Source organism: Schistocerca americana, unplaced genomic scaffold (assembly GCF_021461395.2).
Source record: "Schistocerca americana isolate TAMUIC-IGC-003095 unplaced genomic scaffold, iqSchAmer2.1 HiC_scaffold_42, whole genome shotgun sequence".
Taxonomy (NCBI): domain Eukaryota; kingdom Metazoa; phylum Arthropoda; class Insecta; order Orthoptera; family Acrididae; genus Schistocerca; species Schistocerca americana.
The window spans coordinates 2,374,140-2,398,475 of NW_025726148.1; positions in this window are offsets into that span (position 1 = coordinate 2,374,140).

Below are 24,336 nucleotides of genomic sequence, written 5' to 3' on the forward strand. Positions count from 1 at the left end.
TCAATATTTCTTCCGTCATCCAAGGATTTCTACTAGTCCTCGTCTTTTTACCTACTTGATCCTCTGCTGCCTTCACTACTTCATCCCTCAAAGCTACCCATTCTTCTTTTACTGTATTTCTTTCCCCCATTCTTGTCAATTGTTCCCTTATGCTCTCCCTGAAACTTTGTACAACCTGTGGTTTATCAGTTTATCCAGGTCCCATCTCCTTAGATTCCCACCTTTTTTTAGTTTCTTCAGTTTTAATCTACAGTTCATAACCAATAGATTGTGGTCACAGTCCACATCTGCTCCCTGGAAATGCCTTACAATTTAAAACCTGGTTCGTAAATCTCTGTCTTACCATTATATAATCTATCTGAAACCTGTCAGTTGTATACATTGAAGTAGGTTGGAGATACCGACAAAAAACTGTATCCCCTACCATTTCTTCATCCTTTACAGTTAAATTTATAAAGCAAAGCGATTTTTTAAAGAATTTGACAGCTTTTATATAGTTAAAATAATTTAAAAATGAGGTGTAATGTATGTAGATGACGTTGATAACACTGCCGAAAAACATTTTCTGGGAAAAAAAGGCCGATTCTATTTTTATTTTAACAGATGGTGTTTTGTTTACTGTCAACCTAACCTCACTTTACTGTTTCCTGTACATGTGCTCAGTGCAATATCTAATTGCGCTTGTAAAAGCTCTGCTGACAGTTGTTGTTATGTTCATGGTGAATTTTGATTAAAAAACACAGAAGAAACATTACAGACTTTGTGAGAAAGGTTTATCTATCATTCTTTGGATATAAACTTGGGGATGAAGACAAATCTTGGGTGCTGTACAAGGTATGTTATCTGTGTGTTGAAGATCGGAGAAAATGGCACAAAAAGGAGAAAAAAGCCTTTATATTTGCTGTTCCCATGATGTGGAGGGAGCAAAGAAATGATTCCGATGATTGCTACTCTTGCAGTGTTGATATTACTGGTCATAATTCGAAAAACATGAAGGTATTAAGCTATCCTAACCTTCTGTATGCCATCCAACAAATAGGGCATGGTGCAGTTTTGCCAGTTCCTGAACCACCATATGATTTAAATTTTATTCCAACAGAAGTATTTTCTGATGAACAATCTGATTTAGATGAAACAGGTGATGATGAATTCCATTGTAATACAGGAAATCTACAGCCCAAATTGTTCACTCAGACCGAGCTTAAGAATTTGGTTAGGGATCTGTGCTTCATCAAAGAAAAAGCTGTATTGCTTGGCTCTTGATTAAAAGAAAAGAACTTATTGGCAGTTGGAACCAGCATATACATGTATATATAGAGAGAGCAGCAATTTTCCAATTTTTTTTAACAAGAATGTGAATTAGAGTACTGCTCAGACATTCCCGGTTTAATGAATGAGTTTGGTATTGAATACAAAAATGAAGACTGAAGGCTGTATTCATCTCAAACTAGTTTAAAGTCAATTTTATTACACATTTGTAACATGTATGCATCTGTACCTGTTGGAGAAAGCTATGAAAACCTAGCAATAGTGCTAAATAAGACAGGATATTCTGCTCATGGTTGGATGATAACAGGCGATCTAAAAGTAATACACATGTTCCTTGGTCAGCAAGGTGGCTTTACCAAATTTCCCCATTTACCATGTAACTTCGAATTTTTGTACTGTATAATAAAAAGTATATTGCTCGAAAACTATAGGTGATACAAAAAAAACTAAGGCTATATATTGATTCAGCTCATAAAAATTTATCAAGAGCAGCTATCAAAGTAAAAAGCAGTTTTTCAAAAAAAGTTTTCGTTGGCCTTGTAATAGTTTCCCTTCAACAAGGCCCATGACAGGCTCTGTGCCAAGTTCATCACATTCTTCCACTACCATAATGACCCCTAACTCCTATTGTACACTTAATTTAAATAATTCTAACATAGATTCATCTCTCAATGCTGGTTTTACATGTACTGTGTGGTCAGCAGGTGCATCCACCAGCTCCACCTAACACGCTGTGAGCTCAGCCACAAACACTGGCTTGCACTGGGCTATCCGAGCTCTGCTTACCACTGACAGGCAGCTGGGCTACAGCAGTAGCCAGTTCATCAGCCTTGTATCTTTCCTGAAATACTATTTTCTCTCATCTGACCACTCAGTATAGCTACAAGTTCCTCTTGCACTAAAGCAAACGAACACAAGTAGAAAGCATAAAATATTGCAGTACACATTTATTACTTCAGTTCTATTTCCCAAAACCATGGTTTCATGAAATCAACCGAACCTATTAATACGTCAGGCTTCATAAATAATGATTTATCTACACACAAATAATGGCACCAGAAAAGAACAGGACAGTAGTTTAGTTTAGCAATAAGCAATGGAACTGCACTTGGCCACATGTTAATGTAACATTCCTCTTAGTGTGTACTCAATGGACTCTATTAACATCGTGAGAACAGGAGTGCATATACGTGTGTATCAGTTATTGTGTCAGTATTTAACAAGCAGTATAGAAAAAAATAAAAAATCACTGTCATGAGAAACTGTGTATCGTTAGAATTAAAATGCACGACTAAAACAGTTTTTCACTCGAGTATTTTGCAGAATATATAAATTACTGTTCATTAACCGAGACCAACTTAAAATGAAGTTTAAAGATCGAGTTAAAAAAGAAAGTACCGTCACAGCAACGGCACGTTTTAAAATATGCATTGCATTGAATAAAAGGGGCACATGCTGTGTGATCTTTTCGCAGATATTGTTGTTCTTGTAGGTACAGAACCCCTATATTTCCGAATATTATTACACATGTTTAGTGGATTAAAGTAGTTGTTTAGAAGTAGACGGACACGTACGCTGGAGTTTGCAATCGTCGGAATATTTGTTCGAATTCATCGTACGAAGCAAAATAAGTGAATAACAATGTTAATGGTCAGTTCAGCGAACTTGTAACACGGAGTGTAATCCACGTAAATAAATCGGCAACCGCAGAGACAAAGAAGAAAAAAATTAAAAGCCTATGTATGAAAGAAGAAGTAATCGTGTTACTAATAATCAGTTCAAAAGTATTCAAGTAATTTAATTATATTACAATAGTTCCCTCAGAGCAGGACTATAATAAGTTGTAGAAACTTTCTTTCTGTTATTGTATGGTTTTGACTCACACTGGAAATATTGAATGGAAGACAAAAATAACAGGTGGTGTATAATTAAAGTCCAGCTACCTACAGACGCCCACTGTGAACTGTAATTATCGTATGGCAGCGAAACGTCATAGATACGAGGGTTGGAACATTCATAGTGGCAAGTATTTGTTTACAACTCGTACAAAATAGATGCGTGTTTCAAAGTTTTACTCACCTTCAAAATGGTCACCACCGTTGTATATAACCCGTTGACAGCGATGTGGAAGTCGTAGGATACTCTTAGCAGTGCCAGTTGTGTTGACAGTTCGAGCGGCGCGGCCTGTTGCCCGACGAATTTGTAGCAGTTCTGAAGCGAATGCCTTGAAGTGTTTTCTTCAGTTCAGAAATCGAGTTGAACTTACGAGGGCTTAAGTCAGGGGAGTGCAGTAGGTGGTATAGCACTTAGCAGCACCATTAGCCAAACAAATCAGTACCAGCTTTCATTGTATGTGCTTTAGCATTGTCGTGCAAAATGATGTCAAGTCCTGTAGAAAGTGTTATCACTTTGTCTCTATGCTGTTCATTTTTGGAACACAACCTACGACCAGTTTAGTGGATGTGGTAAAAGAAATATATGATTAATTATGTTTTCAAATAATAACTAAACTGACATCTAAAATACGTAATAAAATGTTGGAGAGATTTCTACCAAGTTTTCTGCTGACATATGAACTAAATGTGATCAATTGTCCACTAAATTATTGGCGAAATTTCCACAAAGGATGAAGAGTCTTGTAATGATATTTTTACACAAATAGTGGATTTATCGGCGGGCGTATCAGAATTAAGATTAAAGTGTAATACCCCGATAACCGATGTTACAAATTTATCGCTGCAACAAACGATATGTTGTTCTGACAAAATGAAGTGAGTGCTGAAGTAACTACACTGAAAGATGTAATCAGTGATTGTCTGATAAATGAAACGATTGTCTGAAGAGATCAAACGTAATGGTAAGACTGTGCGTAAATTAAATCTTAAAGTAGAAAAATTTACTAGTGAACAACAGGATAACGTTAAACTGCTATTACAATCACAGCTACTCAGCTATGATAAAGGTAATTCTGAGTGGCATCCAAACAAAGATAAGTTTGTAAATGGACGTTTAGATTCTGAACTGTCACACGTAGTTCGGCAGTATGTGAATGAGCGATTGCCACAAGGAGGCAGTCCAGCCAAGGTCCTTAACTGAGAAAGTAAACAATTAAAGGTCTTAGCGGATAGAGACTTCCCACAGTGGCGAGAGAATTACAGGTCACAAGTCCAAGAAATGCAACAGGAATTACCCAACGTCAAGCAATATGTAAATAGTTTGTCGCATATTAGAACTAGAGCAGACGGCAGCTCTAGCCTTGTGCCTTGTGGGCATGAGCTAAATCATAGTGGTATGTCTCCTATCGATGTGTTGTATGGTATGCGGATAACGCCATAATTATCGTCTGTCCTACTGGATGAAGGCTTAATCAAACATAGGCAGTTTCAAACATTCATTCCTGAGAAAAAGTGTTTATGCTGTTGTATAGATTAAGGATTTTCAATGTGTACTGCCCAGGTCATTTACGGACAAACAGAACATACATTACCTTACAGGTTTCATACTGGAGGAAGACATCCCTTGGGCCACAACAACACCTGACAATTGGCAAGATTATGCTCATTTTGAGCAGGCATTTCTAGCAAAATATTTGTCTATTTCTGTGCAAGAGAGACTTACGAATGTCTTTAGCACAGAGCCCTTTAACAGCAAACAGGGCAGACTCCATAAATATTCTGAAAATTATATAAACAAGACCAGGTACTGGGACGACTTTTATGGATTTCCTTGGCCTGATACAAGAAGAGTCAAGAGCGGACAGCCACCGGAACGATGGTGTGGCTCAAGCTTCGCCATCGTAGACACAGTTGCGTCACCACAGACAACACAGTACATTGAGTGGCACAGTCGGGGCCGTCTCATATGCAAAATTCGCTGTAAACAGACACAGGCCCGCCAAGGAATAGTAAAAGAAAACGATGTGACACTCGATGCTCTCTGGCTTATTATGGGTATGGAACTGGGGACCGGCTGAATTATCATAATAACCTTGACAACAATGGAAACAACCCTAGGTGTATTTCCGCTACAGGAATTGATGAGCAACACTAAATACTCGATAAATATGATAGACACGAGATGTAGGAGTCAACGGTGGAACATATATTTACCGTTAAAGGAGACTGGCGGAATAGACATCTGACTGTAAACATAATTGTAGTGCAAACGAACCACATTTCTCAGACACTGGGTCAACAACCTAGACAAGGTTACATTAAGCCTTCAAATGCAGAGCATGGGTTGGTTCTGGAGGCATCGTAGGAAATACACCTAAGCTGCTACATTATAATGACGATAATGATATCAGGGAAGAATTAGTAATCAGTCACTTTAAAAGTCATGTGCAAAGCAAGAAATTGCACTGGTTACTGCACATGCGCTAGTAGGAAATATTGCAGCTGATACAGGGACAATGGTAAATATTAGCTCCATCAGTTTGAGTAATAACCCTCTCAAGAACTATTGACTTCTGGATGCTATTGGGGTTAAGTCACAGTATTTCAGCATCTAGGCACTACTAGAAGTAACGTTAGAAAATTGAGTAATATTATGTTTGTTCTTAATCACATATGGACTAATAGTCAAGTTTATTTCGGTCCCAGACGTTTTACATGCGAAGAACGCGGTAATAACCTTCTCCATGGGTAAATGCCATTTGAACGTCGACAACCTAAGAATCCAACAGATCTTGAAAAAGGCAAAAGTAAACCCTCGTAAGTACTGCCAAGAGATAAAAGTTCAATTAATTTAACCCAAAAGAGCACCACGTCTTCACACAGTGGTCAAGTTGATGATACAGGGAGTCAATAAAGTAATTCACTCTATCACTGTTGCCTCACGCATTGAGTTAGTAAGCTTAGTGCTGAAACATGTACACATATTTAGTGAGTGACCTGGTTTCAAAACCACTTACCGATATCGCATCAGTGTCCATTCGGAAGAGATTTGTTGCTACAGTACATATTCCATTCCATTGTCAAAGAAAACAGCAACTAGTAATGGAATGAAACACATGCTGTGCGGTACATAACGGAGCCACCAATTGCACCACAGAGTCCGTTGTTAGAGTTGCGAAACCTGAGGGCAATGTTCGTTTGTTTTAGGATGTGAGGCCAATTAACGAAACTATCTTTCCTGTACAAAATCATAGATACTGCAAGAGGAATTACACAATTTTTTGGAATTACATTCGTCACTAGTACTGGTTCCCGAAGTTCCTACAAGAAGATAAGACCAACCTAAGAATACAGGAAACACACGGCCATTATTTACGTTGTTAGAAGCTATCAGTTGTGTGTGCTGCCACTTGGCTTACATGTAAGCGCAGAAGTAATCGTAACTGCACTGCGCACAATATTGGATCCTGAACTACTTGACCATACACAGACGGGAGAAGAAGATACACAGTCACCCGAAAAGACACAACACAAGTTTTCAAAGGCAGAAGTAAAAGCTAAGTTACAAATATCAGAATTTGTCAGCGAAAAGATTAAATTTCTTGGTGATGTTATTACCTCAACTGGAATTACACCTGACTGTGATAAAAATCAATGCCACCAACAATTTTCCATATCCAAGTATTAAGATGCAACTTGAAACACCCTTGGCTTTATTCTAGTATTTCAGTAGATTTGTATGTGATAAGTTTTTGAATAGTTCAAACTTACTAGCTCTTTCAAACAAAAATGCGCTATGGATATAGACGACTGATTGTATGATCCACTAAGAAGAGTTAAAAGAAGCCTTAGCAAATTACTATATTCTGCATAAATCAGATTTCTGTCTAGTTATCGACATACGAAGTCACATGTGATCCCCACTCTACAGAGAGAGGTGCTTTGGAATCCACTGTTTTGGTGCATGGTGGAGCTCCACCTCACACTAGTCATGAGGTCAATCGCTTGCACAGCAACACATCTGGAGCAAACAAAATCATTGGCTGATCGTTCCAAATTGTGTGACCACAAGATAACCAGGTTTGTACACTTGTGATTTCTGACTATGTGGCTACTTGAAGGACAGAGTTTATCAATGGGACACAAACACATGTTGGAGGCTGAAGATGAGCATAGAGACGGAGGTAGTCGAATGCCGCATGAGAAGTTTCGGCACCAGTAGAGCTATAACTAGCGCTTCGTAATAAACCGTGACAGGCACGTTTATTAGAAGGTGACCAGTTTCGATCATCACACGACCATTTTCAGACCCACAGCCATATTGATGGACGATTCCTGTGTGTGGAGCAAGACCCGCTGAATGACGACAATCAGCAATTGCCTATCGTCAGTCAGTGCTTCCTGCTCCACAAGGAGATTGTCCATCAATATGGCTGTAGGTATGAAGACGATCACGTGATGATCTAGACTGGTCAACTTCTAATAAACGTGCCTTGGGATCTAGACTGTTAGGATTTATTCCAACGATTATATTTTGTTCGCTGATTTCACCGGTGATGTTTTCAAAACTTTTATCTCTAGTACAATCCTGCCTATCGTGGATGAATTTGGCTGTCGAAGTGGGCTACATTCTTAATCTGGGACATAACCACTGTTTGCCATTAACAAATGTTAGCGACTCATCTAGAAATAAAAATATGTTACTTTAAATGGTTTACTTGTTATTTCTCTTCCTCATGATCGTACGAGCAAGGAAGATTGGTGTTTGATGGAGTGATCGGAGATGTGGTGCGAGGTCGTACTAGGACAGGACAGGGGAACAAAACCGGCCACGGCCTTTCAGAAGTAAGATCGCAGCGTGTGTCTTAAGTAATTTAGGAAAGTCACAGAGATGCTCAGACGAAGATTTTGACCTTTGTCCTCCCGACTCCGAATCCAGTGCGCTAACCGCTGTGCAGCCTCGCTCACTTACACTGATGGACCATCAAAACAGGCTGACCAGATTTCCAAAATCAATATACTGGACACAGCTTAAAAGATGAAATGAATGGACATTTTGCGTATATTAGATTTTTGTCAAACTACTTGGTTTACGGAACAACTACACAGATCATCGAACAAAATACCTTGCATTACTAATCGAGTAAATACTTTACTGTTTTATCGTTGCGACATGCAAACACAGTATATCACTTTAATATAACTAAGTCCTTGACTAGGGTAGAAAATTAACTACATAGGATACTTATTTTGTCCTCGCAATTGGTCTGGAAGATCTTCAGTAGATAGTTTCTGAAAATGTTTCTTTCTTATATTTTGCAGAAGAATGTATGTCATTATGAAAGTAGCTAGGATGATTGCAGGTACTAGTAGATGGGAACAATGGCAGGAGGGTGTCCGCAATGAGGAAATCAAAGAAAAACTGGGAATGAACTCTATAAATGTAGCAGTCAGGGCGAACAGGCTTACATGGTGGGGTCGTGTTACACGCATGGGAGAAGCAAGGTTACCCAAGAGACTCATGGGTTCAGCAGTAGAGGGTAGGAGGAGTCGGGGCAGACCAAGGAGAAGGTACCTGGATTCAGTTAAGAATGATTTTGAAGTAATAGGTTTAACATCAGAAGAGGCACCAATGTTAGCACTGAATAGGGGATCATGGAGGAATTTTATAAGGGGGTTATGCTCCAAACTGAACGCTGAAAGGCATAATTAGTCTTAAGCAATGATGCTAATGATGATGATGATGTATGTCATTCATGAATTTTATACATTTTCAAGCAGAAATTTACAAAAATCAGCACATGAATAATCCTGAAAATGTATCTTACTTCTGTGATGTTTGAAGCTTTCCCAGCGTACTGATTATTCCATAAAAACACGGGAGAACTGCCGGATATCAGTAACGTCCTACCACGATATTTCGGCGCAAAGTCTTCTGGCCATCTTCAGGTGAGTACCACTGTAATAGTACTGGCGAGTACGCGCTGAGCTCCGCTATTTAAAGCCGTGCAGAGTGATGAAGACCTATAAAGGACGGAACAAGGAAGAGGCAGAGGCTTTCAGGTCGATTGCTTATCTGCCGTTTATTGCTAATATTTCTTCACATATAGGCAGAATATTGCGAAAGTATCAAGTGAGATTTATCTTCGCCCTCCTTCCAAAATTTCATCACTGGTGGGATCCGTTAATGACGACCAGGGTCTGCGTAAATCAGGTGTTTACAAAATTCCGTGTGAATGCGGCAAACAACACGAACTGTGCAGGAACGCATTGTGGAACACCAACGGCATACTCGCCTTCTCTAAACCACCAAGTCTGCAATCGCCGAACATTGTACTTCCATCGACTATTCCACGAACTACAATGACACAAAAGTTTTGGCTTATACATCAAACTTTTGGAGTTCGATTATCAGTGAATCTGTGGAAATAAGATTGTCTGACAACGAGACTCTCATCAATCGAGATAGCGGTTATCAGCTAAACTCTGCCTGGAATCCTGTTATAGAGATACTTCGCAGTCGATGTAGTTATCTGCATAAATATGAAAATCGAACTGATATCGACACGCCAAGCTTTCACCGTGGAGGGCGCGAGGCGCAGCGCACGGAGTTGTTATGAACGCGCACGCTGAGCAGCGCATGCGCAATGTCACCTCAGTGTGGCTTTAAATAGCGGAGCTCAGCGCGTACTCGGCAGTACTACTACAGTGGTACTCACCTGAAGATGACCAGAAGACTCTGTGCCGAAGTATCGTGGCAGGATGTTACTGATTTCCGGCAGTTCTCCCATGTTTTTATGGAACTGTCTTACTTATAGTTATTTTCTTGACAGTTTCCACACTAAACCTCTTCTTTTGTCTGGTTCGTCAAGTGTTTGCGATCGAGAATACCATTTATGTAGTAGCGTTAGTGCCAGGTAGGGCTAGCAGAAATTCAGTAACGAGCTGGAAACTCCTGTTGAGATGCAAGGAAGTTGAAGATGAGAGACCTCCTCCAGTTTATTTTAATCAAGGAGTTCGTTTTCTTCGTCCCTTGGGTATGACCACATTTGTTCTCCATTTGGTTATGCTGCTCATTTCGTAATAACACAGTATTTCAAAATGTACGGGACGGTTAATGAAAAACGGGACAACATGCGTCCCATATGTATTTTGTGGCGCCAAAGGGACTCTCAAGCTAAACAGGGGACGATCCCGTAAAATACGGGACGTGTGGTCACCGTACATTAAAGGCAGTGCTGTACTGGAGGGCGATGAAACAGTGCGGCGCAGTAAGTGACCGGTCTGACGTCACACCTTTTACCAGCCGTCGAAGAAGGATGGCCTGCACGGTCCAGACCTGCCCTTTTCATGGCGGCCGGACTGTGGGTCGCTGATATATCATAGAGATCGCTGTCTAGAGCATGCTGATGACAAAGATCGCTACCGAATTTTGTGGATTGTGGCTACCTGTAAATCAAGTAGTGTGCAAAAAGTCACTCGGTAATTCAGTGATGGACAACACAAACCGGATTCTTTCAGGAGCCTTCCGGAACCACATCATACTTTTGGAGAAAGGAAGCCGCAGCGAACAACGTGTAACTCTGCCTCCTGTGCTTAGTGGACCGTCATAAGCGCAGGAACATCGCTGCCGTGTTGGTATGTGGTCACCTGGAGCGATAAGTATGCCTTGCTGCAGGACCACATCTCGTATTCAACCGAGACGCCAAGTAGGAGAGATTTATTAGCTTCATTATGAACCACCACAGACTGTGTGTGCACGAGGTGAGGCGTTGAAATAAACTTGTTGTTTAACTTCTAAACTCAGCCAACCACACGCTTCAAGTTTGCAAATTGCCATTGACGTACCGTCTGTAATCAACAAGGCTTCTTGATGTCTTCTTTATCTCATAAACGATGCCATTTGTAGTTTCTACTGCAATTATGTTTACGCGGTGACCACGACCTAGGCGAAGACACGGCGCAATATTTGTTTGTCTACATTATGTTACGAAAGACAGTGTCCAACTGTAAAATAATACACTGGTATAAAAGCCTTTGAGTAAATGTGCGTACGAGACTCACTACATGAATATAGATAAAGTATATGATGGAATGACATATAGAATTCTGGTACATCACACTAATGGTTGTTGTTTTCTGTTTCATCGTGGAGCTGGAATCAATAAGCGGCTCCAGATTCATTCTTAATATAGTGGAAGGCTAATAAATGACAGTCGCCTTTAATCATATAATCTTCCTGTTCCATCACAGTTTAATTTTGTATATATTTACGATGTACCATCTCTTGTCGTTCGTTCACAAAACGCAAAGTCAACTGCCCCAGTATTTCTGTGGCAATTTTAGCTATCACAGCGGCCGAATAGCGTTTCTTAAGGACTCAGAACAGGATCTGCGAACTCTCGGTAGAAAGGTTAGTGCTTGCTGGGCCAAATGATTTACAAAGCTAATCAATGACTGTGTAGCACGAAATTCTGAATGGGAGAAATGAAACTACGTATCGCTGCGCCTCGAAAAAGTTTTGTGTGGGAAATATAGTTTTTTTTTTAAGTTTCACCCAGCCGTAGTCAGTTAGTAGCGATGAGCACAGCCGGTGTGCTAAAGAAGTAAGCTACAGGGCAGTATTGTTGACACTGCGAACGGAGGAGCTTTGCGGCACCTGTCACGGCTGAGGCACACGGGACCGCTAACACTGCAGCACAGTGTGGCCCAGAGTGTGGTGAGCAGCCCGGCTGTGCTTCATTCCCCAACCCCCCTTCCCCAACTTATTTCCCAAGAAATCGTAGGAAAGTATTAAATCAAGGCATCCTGTAATGGAAACTTAGAAAGACTGTCCTCCTCACCTCTTCCCTCCCCTCCGTATCTTCAACCATTCAGAGCAAAGTACTCTTTATGTCGATCACTATATTAAAAGTCTATGGTGATGGAAACAGACAAGTGCGTATTTTACTCCCCCTCATTTCTCTAGTCTTTCCAGTTCGTCACAGTATAGTATGAGAACATAGCCTATTTGCATGAATGGGAAATTAAAAATATCTCCCCATCCTTTCCCCGAATCCTCCCAAGTCCATATTTCTAATGAATCATAACACAGGATTAAAAGTCCGTTATGACGGGAAGAGATCAATTGCGTGGTTTATACCGCATGACCCTCCTCTCTTTCAATAAATAACCATACTATAAAGACGGTGGCAAATTACGTTATTTCTGATGCATTCATCAAGTAAAATTAAAGCCTCTTCCTCTCCTAATCTCCACTCAATTGTAATGACGGAAGCACATCGATTGTGTGCCTGAAACCCCCCTCCCGCGAATACCATTCATGTTTCTAACTCATCAGTGTAGTGTTTAAATGCTGTACCAGAGATGTAGTAAAATCTGTGGAACCTATACTTGAACGTGAAAAATATTCATTGTTTACTACGAAGTCAAAGATGTGCATTATTTCCAGCAAAAAAATTGTGTCAAATTACACAACTAACGTACAGAATGATTGTGTATTTTATAATATACCTCCTTGTGTTTTACTACCAATCCCAGGGAAGTAATAAAATTCCAAAATGATTGAAATTGATGAGTTTTATGTTTTATGCCCCACACAACGTACAGTAAATGCTAAACGGTAGACATTAAGCATATTATGGCAAACAGTAAATGCTACACAGCACAAACTGTGCAATAAATACTAAGTGGTAAACGTCAAACAGTGAACACTGAATGCTAATGGTACATACTAAATGCTAGACGGTAAATACTAAACCCTTAACTCAGACTGCTAAGTGGTAGACACTAAATTGTAAATGCTGTATGGTAAACAGTAAACCTTGAACACCTAACGGTAAACACACAACGCTTAATTGTAAACACTAAACGGTAAATGCCCAACAGTAAATCCTAAATGATGGACAATAAATGGTGAACTTTAAATGGTGAACATTAAATGCTTAGTGGTAAACGTTAAACACTGTTGAAATATCCGAGTGTAAGTACAGACCTCTACGAAATTTATCATGCGTAAAAATTGTGTTTAAATTATTTCTATGAAGTCAGTGCTGTATGTGTACATTAACACACCTCTGGAATAATATTAAAAAGTGACTCGAAGATCAAAGTTATGCATATTTATATACACACATATATCTGTATCTCTTATATAAAAAATGCTATACTTTTGTGTTGCCACTATTGCAAAGTAATAATTTCATGTCTTTCTCCGACTGGCTCTCTCCTCATCTCTCTCTCTCCCCCCCCCCCCCCCTCTCTCTCTCTCTCTCTCTCTCTCTCTCTCTCTCTCTCTCTCTCTCTCTCTCTCTCTCTCCCCCTCCCTCTCTCTCTCTGTCACACACACACACACACACACAAAGTGAGAGACAGAGAAACAGAGAGAGAGAGAGAGAGAGAGAGAGAGAGAGAGAGAGAGAGACAGAGATAGGAACAATACTGTATCATAATTACTTTATTATTTAATAACAGATTACTGAGGACGAAAGGGAAAGACAAACAATATACTGAAGAGCTAAGAATTTTTTTAGATAAAAATTTTCTCAGAGAACTGTTACAATCTATAATGTTGAAATATAGGAATTTCATGCACATTATTAATCGTTTTCCACACTTTTTTCGTATTGTCTATGGTAAGCAGCAATTTCTTTCGGTCTGAGATCGTATTTGAATTAACTCGAGTAGGCATCCAGAATTTCACTGCTGGATCTACGTTAACGAAATCGAAACAGTACTGAATGGCATTTTGCGTGCAATCTGTGCACATTACAAATAACATATTTCAAATATCGGTATCTGCTAGCTACTTGTACTGGAACAGAAACTTTACTGTCGTTTGTAACATCGTAGTCTTCTAGAACAGCGCCGTACTTGGAATCAGTAAACCACTGCCCCTGAAGCGACTGTCTTATGTGCTCAGTGACTACTATAAGGGCTTTTAACTCACCAATGACCTTTTCTGTGAGACAGCGTCTTGAATATAGCAAGGAGTCACGTCAGTCTTATCACAGATCTAATATTAACATGTCTTATAGAGAGTAGTACTTTGTGAATAGAAACTGATATTTTCTGATAAAAAATTACCTAATAAAATTTTCTAAATCGACTGTGCCTGTGTTTTTGTCTCTTCTACGATATATTATGCACAGTCTACCACTGTTGAGAAAGTATAGTTTAGTGAGACTGATGATCGAAAATTTTGATGGCAGATACACCTTGCAATCCTTAAGATGAACCAGCACCGTTGCTCCAAATTTGTGGGAAACATGTTCTGTGCTCACTATTTGATGGCCCCGCCCCTTCTCCAATGCCGATAGGGCATACCGCACTCCTCAGACACTTCCTGTTTTGTAATGTGTTACCCCTGTTTTCATGTATTACGATAAGTAGTCGATTAGCAAAGCGTATAAATTCTTATTAGTAGCAGGAAGGTTCAGCATCAGATGAAAACTTCCTAACGAATTTTTCCCGCATTTATCTTACGCCCTCCTCCTGAATCAGCATGAAAAGTATGTGAGTAAGAGGCATTAATCAGTCAGTTAATCACGATATCAAATAACGTTGCCATAGCTTCCGAACTGTTTGTGTTAGGACGTTAAAACTGCACGGTTGGCTGCGAGCCATGATTGGAATTAGTATGCGCTGTATGGTTTGGGTTAGTGACAAAGCCCGCTTTCATTTCGATGGGTTCGTCAATAAGCAAAAGTTGGCGCATTTGAGGAACTGAGAATCCGCATTTCGCGATCGAGAAATCTCGTCACGCTCAACGGGTGGCTGTGTGGTGTGCAATTTCCTGTCACGGAGTAGTCAGTGCGATATTCCTTGATCGTGCGGTAACTGCCGAAAGCTACGTGAAGGTTTTGGAAGATGATTTCATCCCCATTACATAAAGTGACCATGATTTCGACGAGATGTGTTTCACGCAAGAGGGAACTCGACCCCAGCGAAGTAGGAGAGCGTCTGATGTCCTGGAGGAGCACCTTGGGGACCGCGCTCTGCCTCTGGGGTACCCAGAGGCCACTGCGATGGGCCTCGATTGGCCGCCATATCCTTCGGATTTCAGCACATGCGACTCCTTTTTGCGGTGCTATATTAAAGACAAGGTGTACAGCAACAACCCTAATACCATTGCTGAGTTGAAAACAGCCATTGAGGAGGTCGTCGATAGCATAGATGTTCCGGCACTTCAGTGGGTCATGAAGGATCTCGCTATATGTCTATGACACATCATCGCGAATGATGGTAGGCATATCGAATGTCATAATCTGCTGGTATATCCAAATACCTGTAGTGACGTTTACATGTTGAATAAAGTGTGTATCTGCCGTAGCTTGTAGCTAATTTACGTTTCTTTCATACAGTTCGATAATTGTCTCCCTGTACCATTCCCGGAGACGGAGTCTCTCTCTCTCTCTCTCTCTCTCTCTCTCTCTCTCTCTCTGTGTGTGTGTGTGTGTGTGTGTGTGTGTGTGTGTGTTGGAAGGGAAACCTAGTTAAGCAGGCGGATTTTGATGGTCCAAAACAAAACCTATTGTTAACAAAGGTATTGCTGCAAAGCATATTTTTAATGAGTACGCCATAAAAATTGAAGTGGCAATGCACGTGTCATAGGTTCGATGGTAATGTGATCCTACTCAGCATTCACTGCAGCCATGTGGCTGATAATTCTGCGGCGTAATCTCTTACAATGACTGTAACCTCTTCTTGCTCACATATCTTGCCCTGTACAATGTAAACGTAATCCTGACTCAATTATTTGATTAACATTTTCAGTTCATTTGAAGAAGCAAATATGACCTCTCACACATTATCCAATCTAAATCCACACCTGTAATCTGTCTGTGAACCACTTTCAAATGCATGGTAGAGAATACGTCCTATTGCAACGTTTATTACTGTTCGTTCCCATTCCATTCACATACGGAATGTGTTAATAATTATTCTTTAAATAACTCATAATGCCTATTGCAGAGGTATGTGGATATGCAGGTATCATTTAGTTTTTTATTATTTTTAAAATTAAATATCGAGTGTTTTTAGCGAGTTATAATTTTTTCGTTATTTAATGGTTGTGCTCTTTTTATAGATGTGGTAATAACCTCTTTTTTTCTATCCAGCCCAGTTTATGTGGTATTTTTGCCAGCTATTATTCTTTCATTTGCTTTGCCATTGATTCTATAATCTGTGTTGAAAAACTTTCTCTGAAAGTATTTTTTCGGTGTCTCTAAAATCCACTGACTTTAATATTTCTTTTCTACTTGCAAATGTTGGAAAGGTTCCTATTTGAGCATCATAATGCTTTGGTAGAGTAGGTAAAAGCCATTCTAACCTTTTGTTATGAGTGGCAGTAATGTGATCAGATAACTGTTTAATTTTGTTCTGCATTATTCGTGGGACTCCTTTAAACTGTTTCTCGGTAATATGGTTTTGAAACTATTTTCTGTTCTTGTTACTTCTTCAGTCAGAAAACGATTTTTGTAAAGATTTGTTTTTAGCAATCTGACCCAAATTAATTCTAATTTACTTTTCACCTTTTCCGCAGAGTGAAACGTACTTTTAAGGTAAATTCTTGTTTAATTCGTCGTTACGTTGTGTTTAGTACATACCTTGTTAAAAATAATGTGTAGGATACACTCCTTTATTTTCTGTTTCGTATCCTGTAATATATAGGTTTCCTACAGTGCGTGATGGGGCATAACTTGATTGAATTTTCCTGCTTTGAGAATCCTGAAGGAGTGATCTGTTATACTTGCTAAAAGCATTCAACATCTTAGATCTCGTAAAACACTTCTTTATTTACGACGACCAGTTTCGACAGACTTGCTGTCATCTTCAGGTCTGTAAGAAAACACACATACATGGAATATGTTTCATAACATGAGTTGTGACGTAATATTTGACATAAAAGATTTAGTTTGGCATTACAGAAAACAGAAGTTGAACTGTACATTTACATACCTAAAACTCTTTTTGTTGTGCAACGTTTTCATTTTACATTGGACCTTACGCCAAGTTGTTATGTGGATAAAAATCAACACCTCAGCAAGTTAGGAGTCAAACTTAGGCATAAAATAGAAGACCATGAGAATAAGTATAACTGCATAGGTGGCTATAAATTAAAATGTGGTAAATGCAAAAGATTTTGTGTCTTTGATATTTTACACAAGTTTGCGGAGCATAGTGGAAATTATAATACCACTAGCTTCAGTGAGCGCGTAAGAGAGTCCAAGCCCAGTATAGTTAATATAGAGCATGACATGAAAATTTTACGCTATTCCCCTAAGGCTGGAAAATTAGACATTGTTTTAAAATTACAAGTATATAGCCGAGGAAAAAGACAAGCAAGTGATGTTCTTAATGAGCAGTTCGAATTTGTAGATAACAATTTCTTCATCCTGTATAATAATGTATTCTAATACTTCCCTTTAACACCAGCAGTTTTATGCCTTTTCTTATATGAGAAATTAGTAACAGAGTATGATATAAATGACTAACCTGAAAGCGACTTTACATTATATGATAATATTCGTCAGCACTTTCGATAATGATTGCTCTACCATCTTCCATATGTTGGAAAAACCCTTATCTTTTATTTTATTCATGTCACATGGCACACAGAAACATAGCATAACGTAAGTACAGACTTTTAAAACTATGCTGTAATACAGGCATGCTGTATGTTGCACACTACTTAAACTATATATAACATATCTAAATAATATTAAATACTTCTGGCGCCTATAAAATATGTTGCACTTTCACATTTTTAGCCTTTACCTTGAAATGTTAATTGTGGTTTCTGTCCACCACCCACCACAACGCACTATTATGTTCAGTAACAGTTTCACACGAATTTCTTTGATATGGTCTCTCCTTACAAATATGTTACATCTTGAAGTCATCTATGTAACTAATTTACAATTGCTGTAAAATCATACTACTGTGTGAACCAGTGAGAAGCAAGATATATCGAAACAATTTTTAGCCTATGTACTAGCTTCACCTAACAACGGAATCTCCCTCTGACATCCCCCTCAGTTTTAGTGATAAGATGGTCCAGTGAAAAGTCTGTCAAAATCTGAACCTAGATCAAGCATTAAAATAAGAAGAAGGTATACTGAACTGTTAAGAAAAAGCGAAGTAGAAACAATGAGCTGTCCAAGCTTTACAAGTTCAATATTCAGCTAATATTTATAGCTGCGGCGTCGTGGTTAAGTGTTCAAGGGTTGGACTGTGTTCAAACCTCCATCAGCACAATTTTGTTCTCTGTATTCGCTGTATTCAAATTTGTGTACGTCTCGTGGTGTAACATCCATTTGCAACAGCGGGATGTAAGGAAGGATCCCATAACGTAAGGTGTTATTATTGTATATTTATGTCAGTAATTTGCCATGTTCTAAAAAAATTAAAAGAAAATTTGACTGCACATATGGAGACAAGCTATGTCAGCTGTTAGATTACACCATCTCCTAGTATCCACAATGTTACTATATGTACATTGATATTATGAGTACACCACATTTCTCACAATGTAAAGATCTACCAAGACTCTTTATCTTAAATGAGTGTAATCTTATGTTTTTAATGTTTGAGACTTTTTGCACAAATATAATGGCACTTCTTAGTTATACCTTTAATTACCCTTCTGCAGTTACCCACCGCAGAAATGATATGCACCCCAAGTTGTCACTATGCTAAGATCATTATTCTTAGAAATATTGTACTCCAAACACAGAAATAGGAAAGCAGCCATGTTGCTACCTGCATAACATAAATAACAGGTACTATTAGTTTTTGTCATGGTTGGTCACATACTGCTGTTTATGTGATAATTTCTCTGTCATACGTATCCATATACATTTTCCTACATTGCAGTACAACACCTAAGTGTGCACAGCCCCACATAGCAAAATATGACTGGCGCCTGTCTATAGCAACTTTTGTGAAGAAAAACTCTGTCCATCTAAAGGACGATTATCTATGTGGCATGCTTGAACTGTGGTTGTTTCTAGTCTCACCAGGCTCACAATATTGGTATTCTACGCTTTTACACATAGCTGTATGTGAATAATTATACTTCAAGGTCACAATAAACTAGTTGGAAAGATTTGTACATATTTTGTAGTTTGAGGGTATTTAATGAACCTATGCACTGCAAGTGCAACTCTATCATTGTTCAGGACGTATCCTACCAAACCCACTCTCGCCCCACTCCCTCACCATCACCTGCAGCAATGGACCTGTGCGCTTTCGCGACTGTTGCTTTGCGGTATGGATGCGCGACAACAAAAAAAAAAAGAAGTAAACTGTTGCAAAGTAAATACCTTAATTTTTCTATTATGCATGCAGTAGTAATAACATGCGAATTGGAAAATATGAATAAAAATGTGATTCAGTTGTAAGTAAAGTGCAGTTTTGTAACTGTTATTATTCGTAAAGGTCACTCATTAAAGTAGTTAAATCTAAATGTGAAAAGAATATTATTTACAGTCTCTTACACGGTGCTGATGTAAGAGTCACTTAGCGATTGTAGGACGCTTTACAAATGTTATCTTTTGCAATGTTACCGGTCAGGTGTACCTTATACACCGTTTCTAGCGGATTTTCACTGTTTAGATTACGTCAAGCTTACTTAAATAATGTGCTGCTGTGTTCTGCGTTCATGTGATGTAATATATTTGTTAGATCACATGAACGCAGAACACAGCAGCTCATTATTTAAGTAAGCTTGACGTAATCTAAACAGTGAAAAAAGCCCATGTTGCCATTATATATATATATATATATATATATATATATATATATATATATATAAGTAATGGCAACATGGCCATTTGTTAAAGATGCTCTATGTTTTTTTTAAATATTTTAGTTATGGCAAGCCTTTTGTAATGTGCTGATTTTTATAAACATGACTACTTCGCGTGACACGCAACTTAAAATAAGCACGTTTCTAAACAAAAAAATTTAAGATATGTAAATTTACAGTTCCACTCCCGTTTATGTAATGCCAAACTCAAACGTTTATCACAAATGTTGTCTCTTAAATCATATTATGAGACTTTTTCCGTGTATATGCTCTTTCACACAGACCTGAAAACGATAGCAACGTCCGACGGAACCGATTGCCTTACATAAAGCGATGTTTTATATGGTTTGGGCTGTTGAGTGTTTTTAGGAAACAGATAATAAGTTACCATCTAAAAAGGTCACTGTGGTAAAAACGAATTACGTAGACTGTGAGATATTGCAAATAGAAGCAATAGCGAAAAGACCATGGTCGTAATGAGGGGAAGAGAGGGAAGGTGGGAAAGTTAGATGTTGAGTGGGGGAAAGGAAAAGGAAGGGGGGAGGGATAGTGATAGGGTGGTGAAGATGGTAAAACGAGTATAACACACAAAAATAACATAGCTGAAAAACTGTGAACAACAAACCTCTAGAAATATATTTACATCATAACGACGAAGAAACACAGTGCCACTAGCCTTAACTGACGGGGAAAATGATATATCCATTAGTCCTAAGCAAGCTCAAGCTACTTCTTTGTTACGTTAATGACAGTGGGAGTCTTCTGTAAAACACTACACAGAAGCTAGAAGACTTAAGACTTTTGCACAAAGGAGGTAGAGGTTATAGGCTTCATGTAGTAGATGAATTAGAGGAATTTTAAACATTGTACTTACAAAGACGGAGCCATTATAAATGAACTGGTGCAACTTAAACATAGACATTATATATCTGTCTGTGTGTGTGTGTGTGTGTGTGTGTGTGTGTGTGTTTTCACTGTTAACGTGTTTACATTCTCAATATTTGCTTCTAAAGAAGACGTTTTTATGAACGTTGAAACTGTGGTAAAGGGGTTTAAATAAATCTTCAATTTACCAACTGTTTCGATTATATATATATATATATATATATATATATATATATATATATGTGTGTGTGTGTGTGTGTGTGTGTGTGTGTGTGTCCATTCATGACAGTTTACTCCTCTGCCCTCTGCAAGGAATGACACATCCTTTGAAGTACACCCAGTTGTTGTTCTACTTACTCACATGCATTGAAAATGCGACACTCTAATGTTCGTACGTCAAGTTTTCCCACAACCAAACGTCTAGGGGGTGGTGATGTGGGGGACAAGCAGGCCATGGTGTGGGGCTCCCCTGACCAATCCAGCGGTTCTGGAATGTCTGCGTCAGATGTCTGTGCTCATTGTGACTAAAGTGTGTTGGTGCGGCACCATGCATGAAGCACACTCATAATCGTTACTGCACTGGTACAGCTTCCAACAAGGTAGACAATACATTAATGAAAGGTTCTAGATAATGTGCCCCAGTTAACTTTCGTGGTCGCACATTAATCTATCGCCAACTATTTGAGCCCATACATTGTTTGAGAATCAGTGTTAATGTCCTCTTTCCTGAAATGCTTGCGGATTTACATCTGCACATATGCGACGGTTATGAAAATTCAAAACACCATCTCTTACGAACTGTGTCTCATTGGTAAATAAAATATTGGATGTGGACAGGGGATCTGTGGCACACTTCTGCAAAGCCATTTACAGAACCACCGTCTACTATGATGATCCTGTGGCCTTAGGTCCCGAACACGCTGTAGATGATAAGAGCATAGCAATTATTCATGAATTACCCCACAGATAGGAGAGTGAAACTCGCCTTCTGCTGTTGTCAATCGTCACACGCCGATAATATGGTGCTTTTTTGTTTTTCACCAAACACAGCACACATTCCTCCATAACAAGATATAAGGCGTTTGTACTGTGCAGCGCCTTCCACTATGAGTCTTCCGATGTGCAAGGGTACCTGAGTCCCTCAGACGTTTGAAATGTCTGATGAACAGAGTCTGCTGAACAGAGTTTCAGAGAGCACTCTGTACTATGGATTTTTTTTATTATTACTTCTTTAGCGTAGATGGCACAGGCTCGCACTCTACGTCCATTTGCTAAACCATAGCAGAATATCACATCCGCCATTTCATTTGTCGAGTAGTAGGCTTCCGTTGGTAAGAAGTGGTGGAAGAGAGAAAATGTAAATATACTACACCATTTGTACGTACAGTAACAGTAAACAATAAGTGAAGAAGATAAAACGCCATGATACCTACCCACGGTTGACAGTAGTGTACAATATGGCACAGAAACACGACGAAAACTAGCGTAGCCGACAACACGACTCGAACCGCACAACTGACAGCAGACCACCTAATGGTAGGTAGGATACTGTGAGTAAGAGATCATAATACCTTGCCGACGCTTTTGATGGAGTGCCAATACAAGAACTGTGCTAATATCAGCAACCAACCGACATGCAGCCCTTCCTATAACAACGTGTTTATGTCGGAAAGTATGTATTTCTGGAGCCATGTTTATCGGACTTAGTATTCTTCTTTCGGTGAATACGACGACCTCTCGAAGTAATCGACATTTTTTGAACAACCTATATATCCTGATAACTCATACCTGTTTTTATTTTTATTTAATACGTATTTCACTATTAACAGTATTACTAATCACTCATGTGTGTTTCGTCATTTAATGTTATATTAATTATCGAGCAGCAACAGCATGAGAAGCTGCAATAGCAGAAGAACACTTGAAATTTTTTGGACATCGTCATCATTATCATGACCGCCGTTCTTAGTATCAGACCTAAGAAAGAAGTATATAACTATAAATAATGGGTAACTCATACATAAGGCGTATTGATACCAGAGATTATTGTCTAGAATGTGTTTGCAGGATTTCAGTTTTCAAAAATCGAATATTTATTGGCATAACGGTCAACCATGATGGGTTCAAAGATCCCAAACAGTTTCTTGTCGCATTACCTCTCACCACAGACGATGGAGTCGCCGATGGCCTTCACTTAACGTCCGAGATCAGCGGCGTTTGAGCAGAGTTGTCAGTGCTAACAGACAAGCAATGCTGAGTGAAATACCTGCAGAAATCAGTGTGGAACGTACGACGAACGTATCCATTAGTGCAGTGCCGCAAACTTGGCATTAATGGGCTTTGCATTAGACGACCAACACGAGTTCCTTCGCTAACAGCACGACAGCACGTGTAGCGCCTCTCCTGTGTTCATGGCCATACTGGTAGGACACTACAGTGGGACACCGTAGCCTGGTCAGATGAGTCCTGATTTCAGTTGGTAAGAATTGATGGTAGGTTTTGTGTGTCATGGAGACCCTATGATGCCACGGATACAAGTTGTCAACAAGGCACTGCTGTGCAAGATGATGGTGGCTCCATTACGGTGTGGACTGTGTTTACATGGAATCGATTGGGTCCTCTGATCGAATTGAACCGATAATTGACTGGAAATGGTTATGTTTGGCTTCTTGGAGACCAGTTTCTGACATTAATGGCTACATGTTCCCAAACATGTCACTGGGCCGCAATTGTTAGTGACTTGTTTGAAGAACATTATGGACAATTTGAGCGAATGATTTGGCCACCCACATCACCCGACGTGAATCACATTGAATAGTTATGGGACATAGTCTAGAGGTCAGTTCGCACACGAAGCCCTACACTTTCACAGTTATGGACTCCTACAGAAGCAGCACGGATGAATATATTTCAGCAGGCGACTCCCAGCGACTACTTGAGTCCAAGCCACGTCGAGTGGCTGCATTCCACTGGGAAAAAGGACGTCCGACAGAATGTTAGGAAGTATCCAATGAATTTTGTCACCTCAGTGTCACGTAAAACAAATCATGAAAGAGAATATATTGAATATAAGCACTGAGACTGTTGGTTTGGAAAGATTCGTATTTAAGCTGGACATAGCCTCATCCAACCAGGAGAGACCACCGTTTTCCAACTTTCTCTAGAGGTGTCAGTGGATTTTTCCCAGCCATGCTGTCTCAGTTATTCTCAGTTAGCGTTGCATTCGAAATTTCACTCAGTGCTCGGATGTCAAGGAGTAGCTGAGCATACAGCTTACGTGTTGTGGCTACACGGCGCAAGGCGCACAGAATGAGCCGTTAGATGCTGTCTGCACCTCTTTATTACGACAAGGCTCGGTGTGGAGATGTACTATGAAGAGTGCTCTGCCTACTGCAACAGTGCACTCCTTGTGTCCCCTAGAGTCTGATTGTGACTCGCAGTGTGAGCCAGATCTGATTCTCTGGTGTTTGCGTCAGG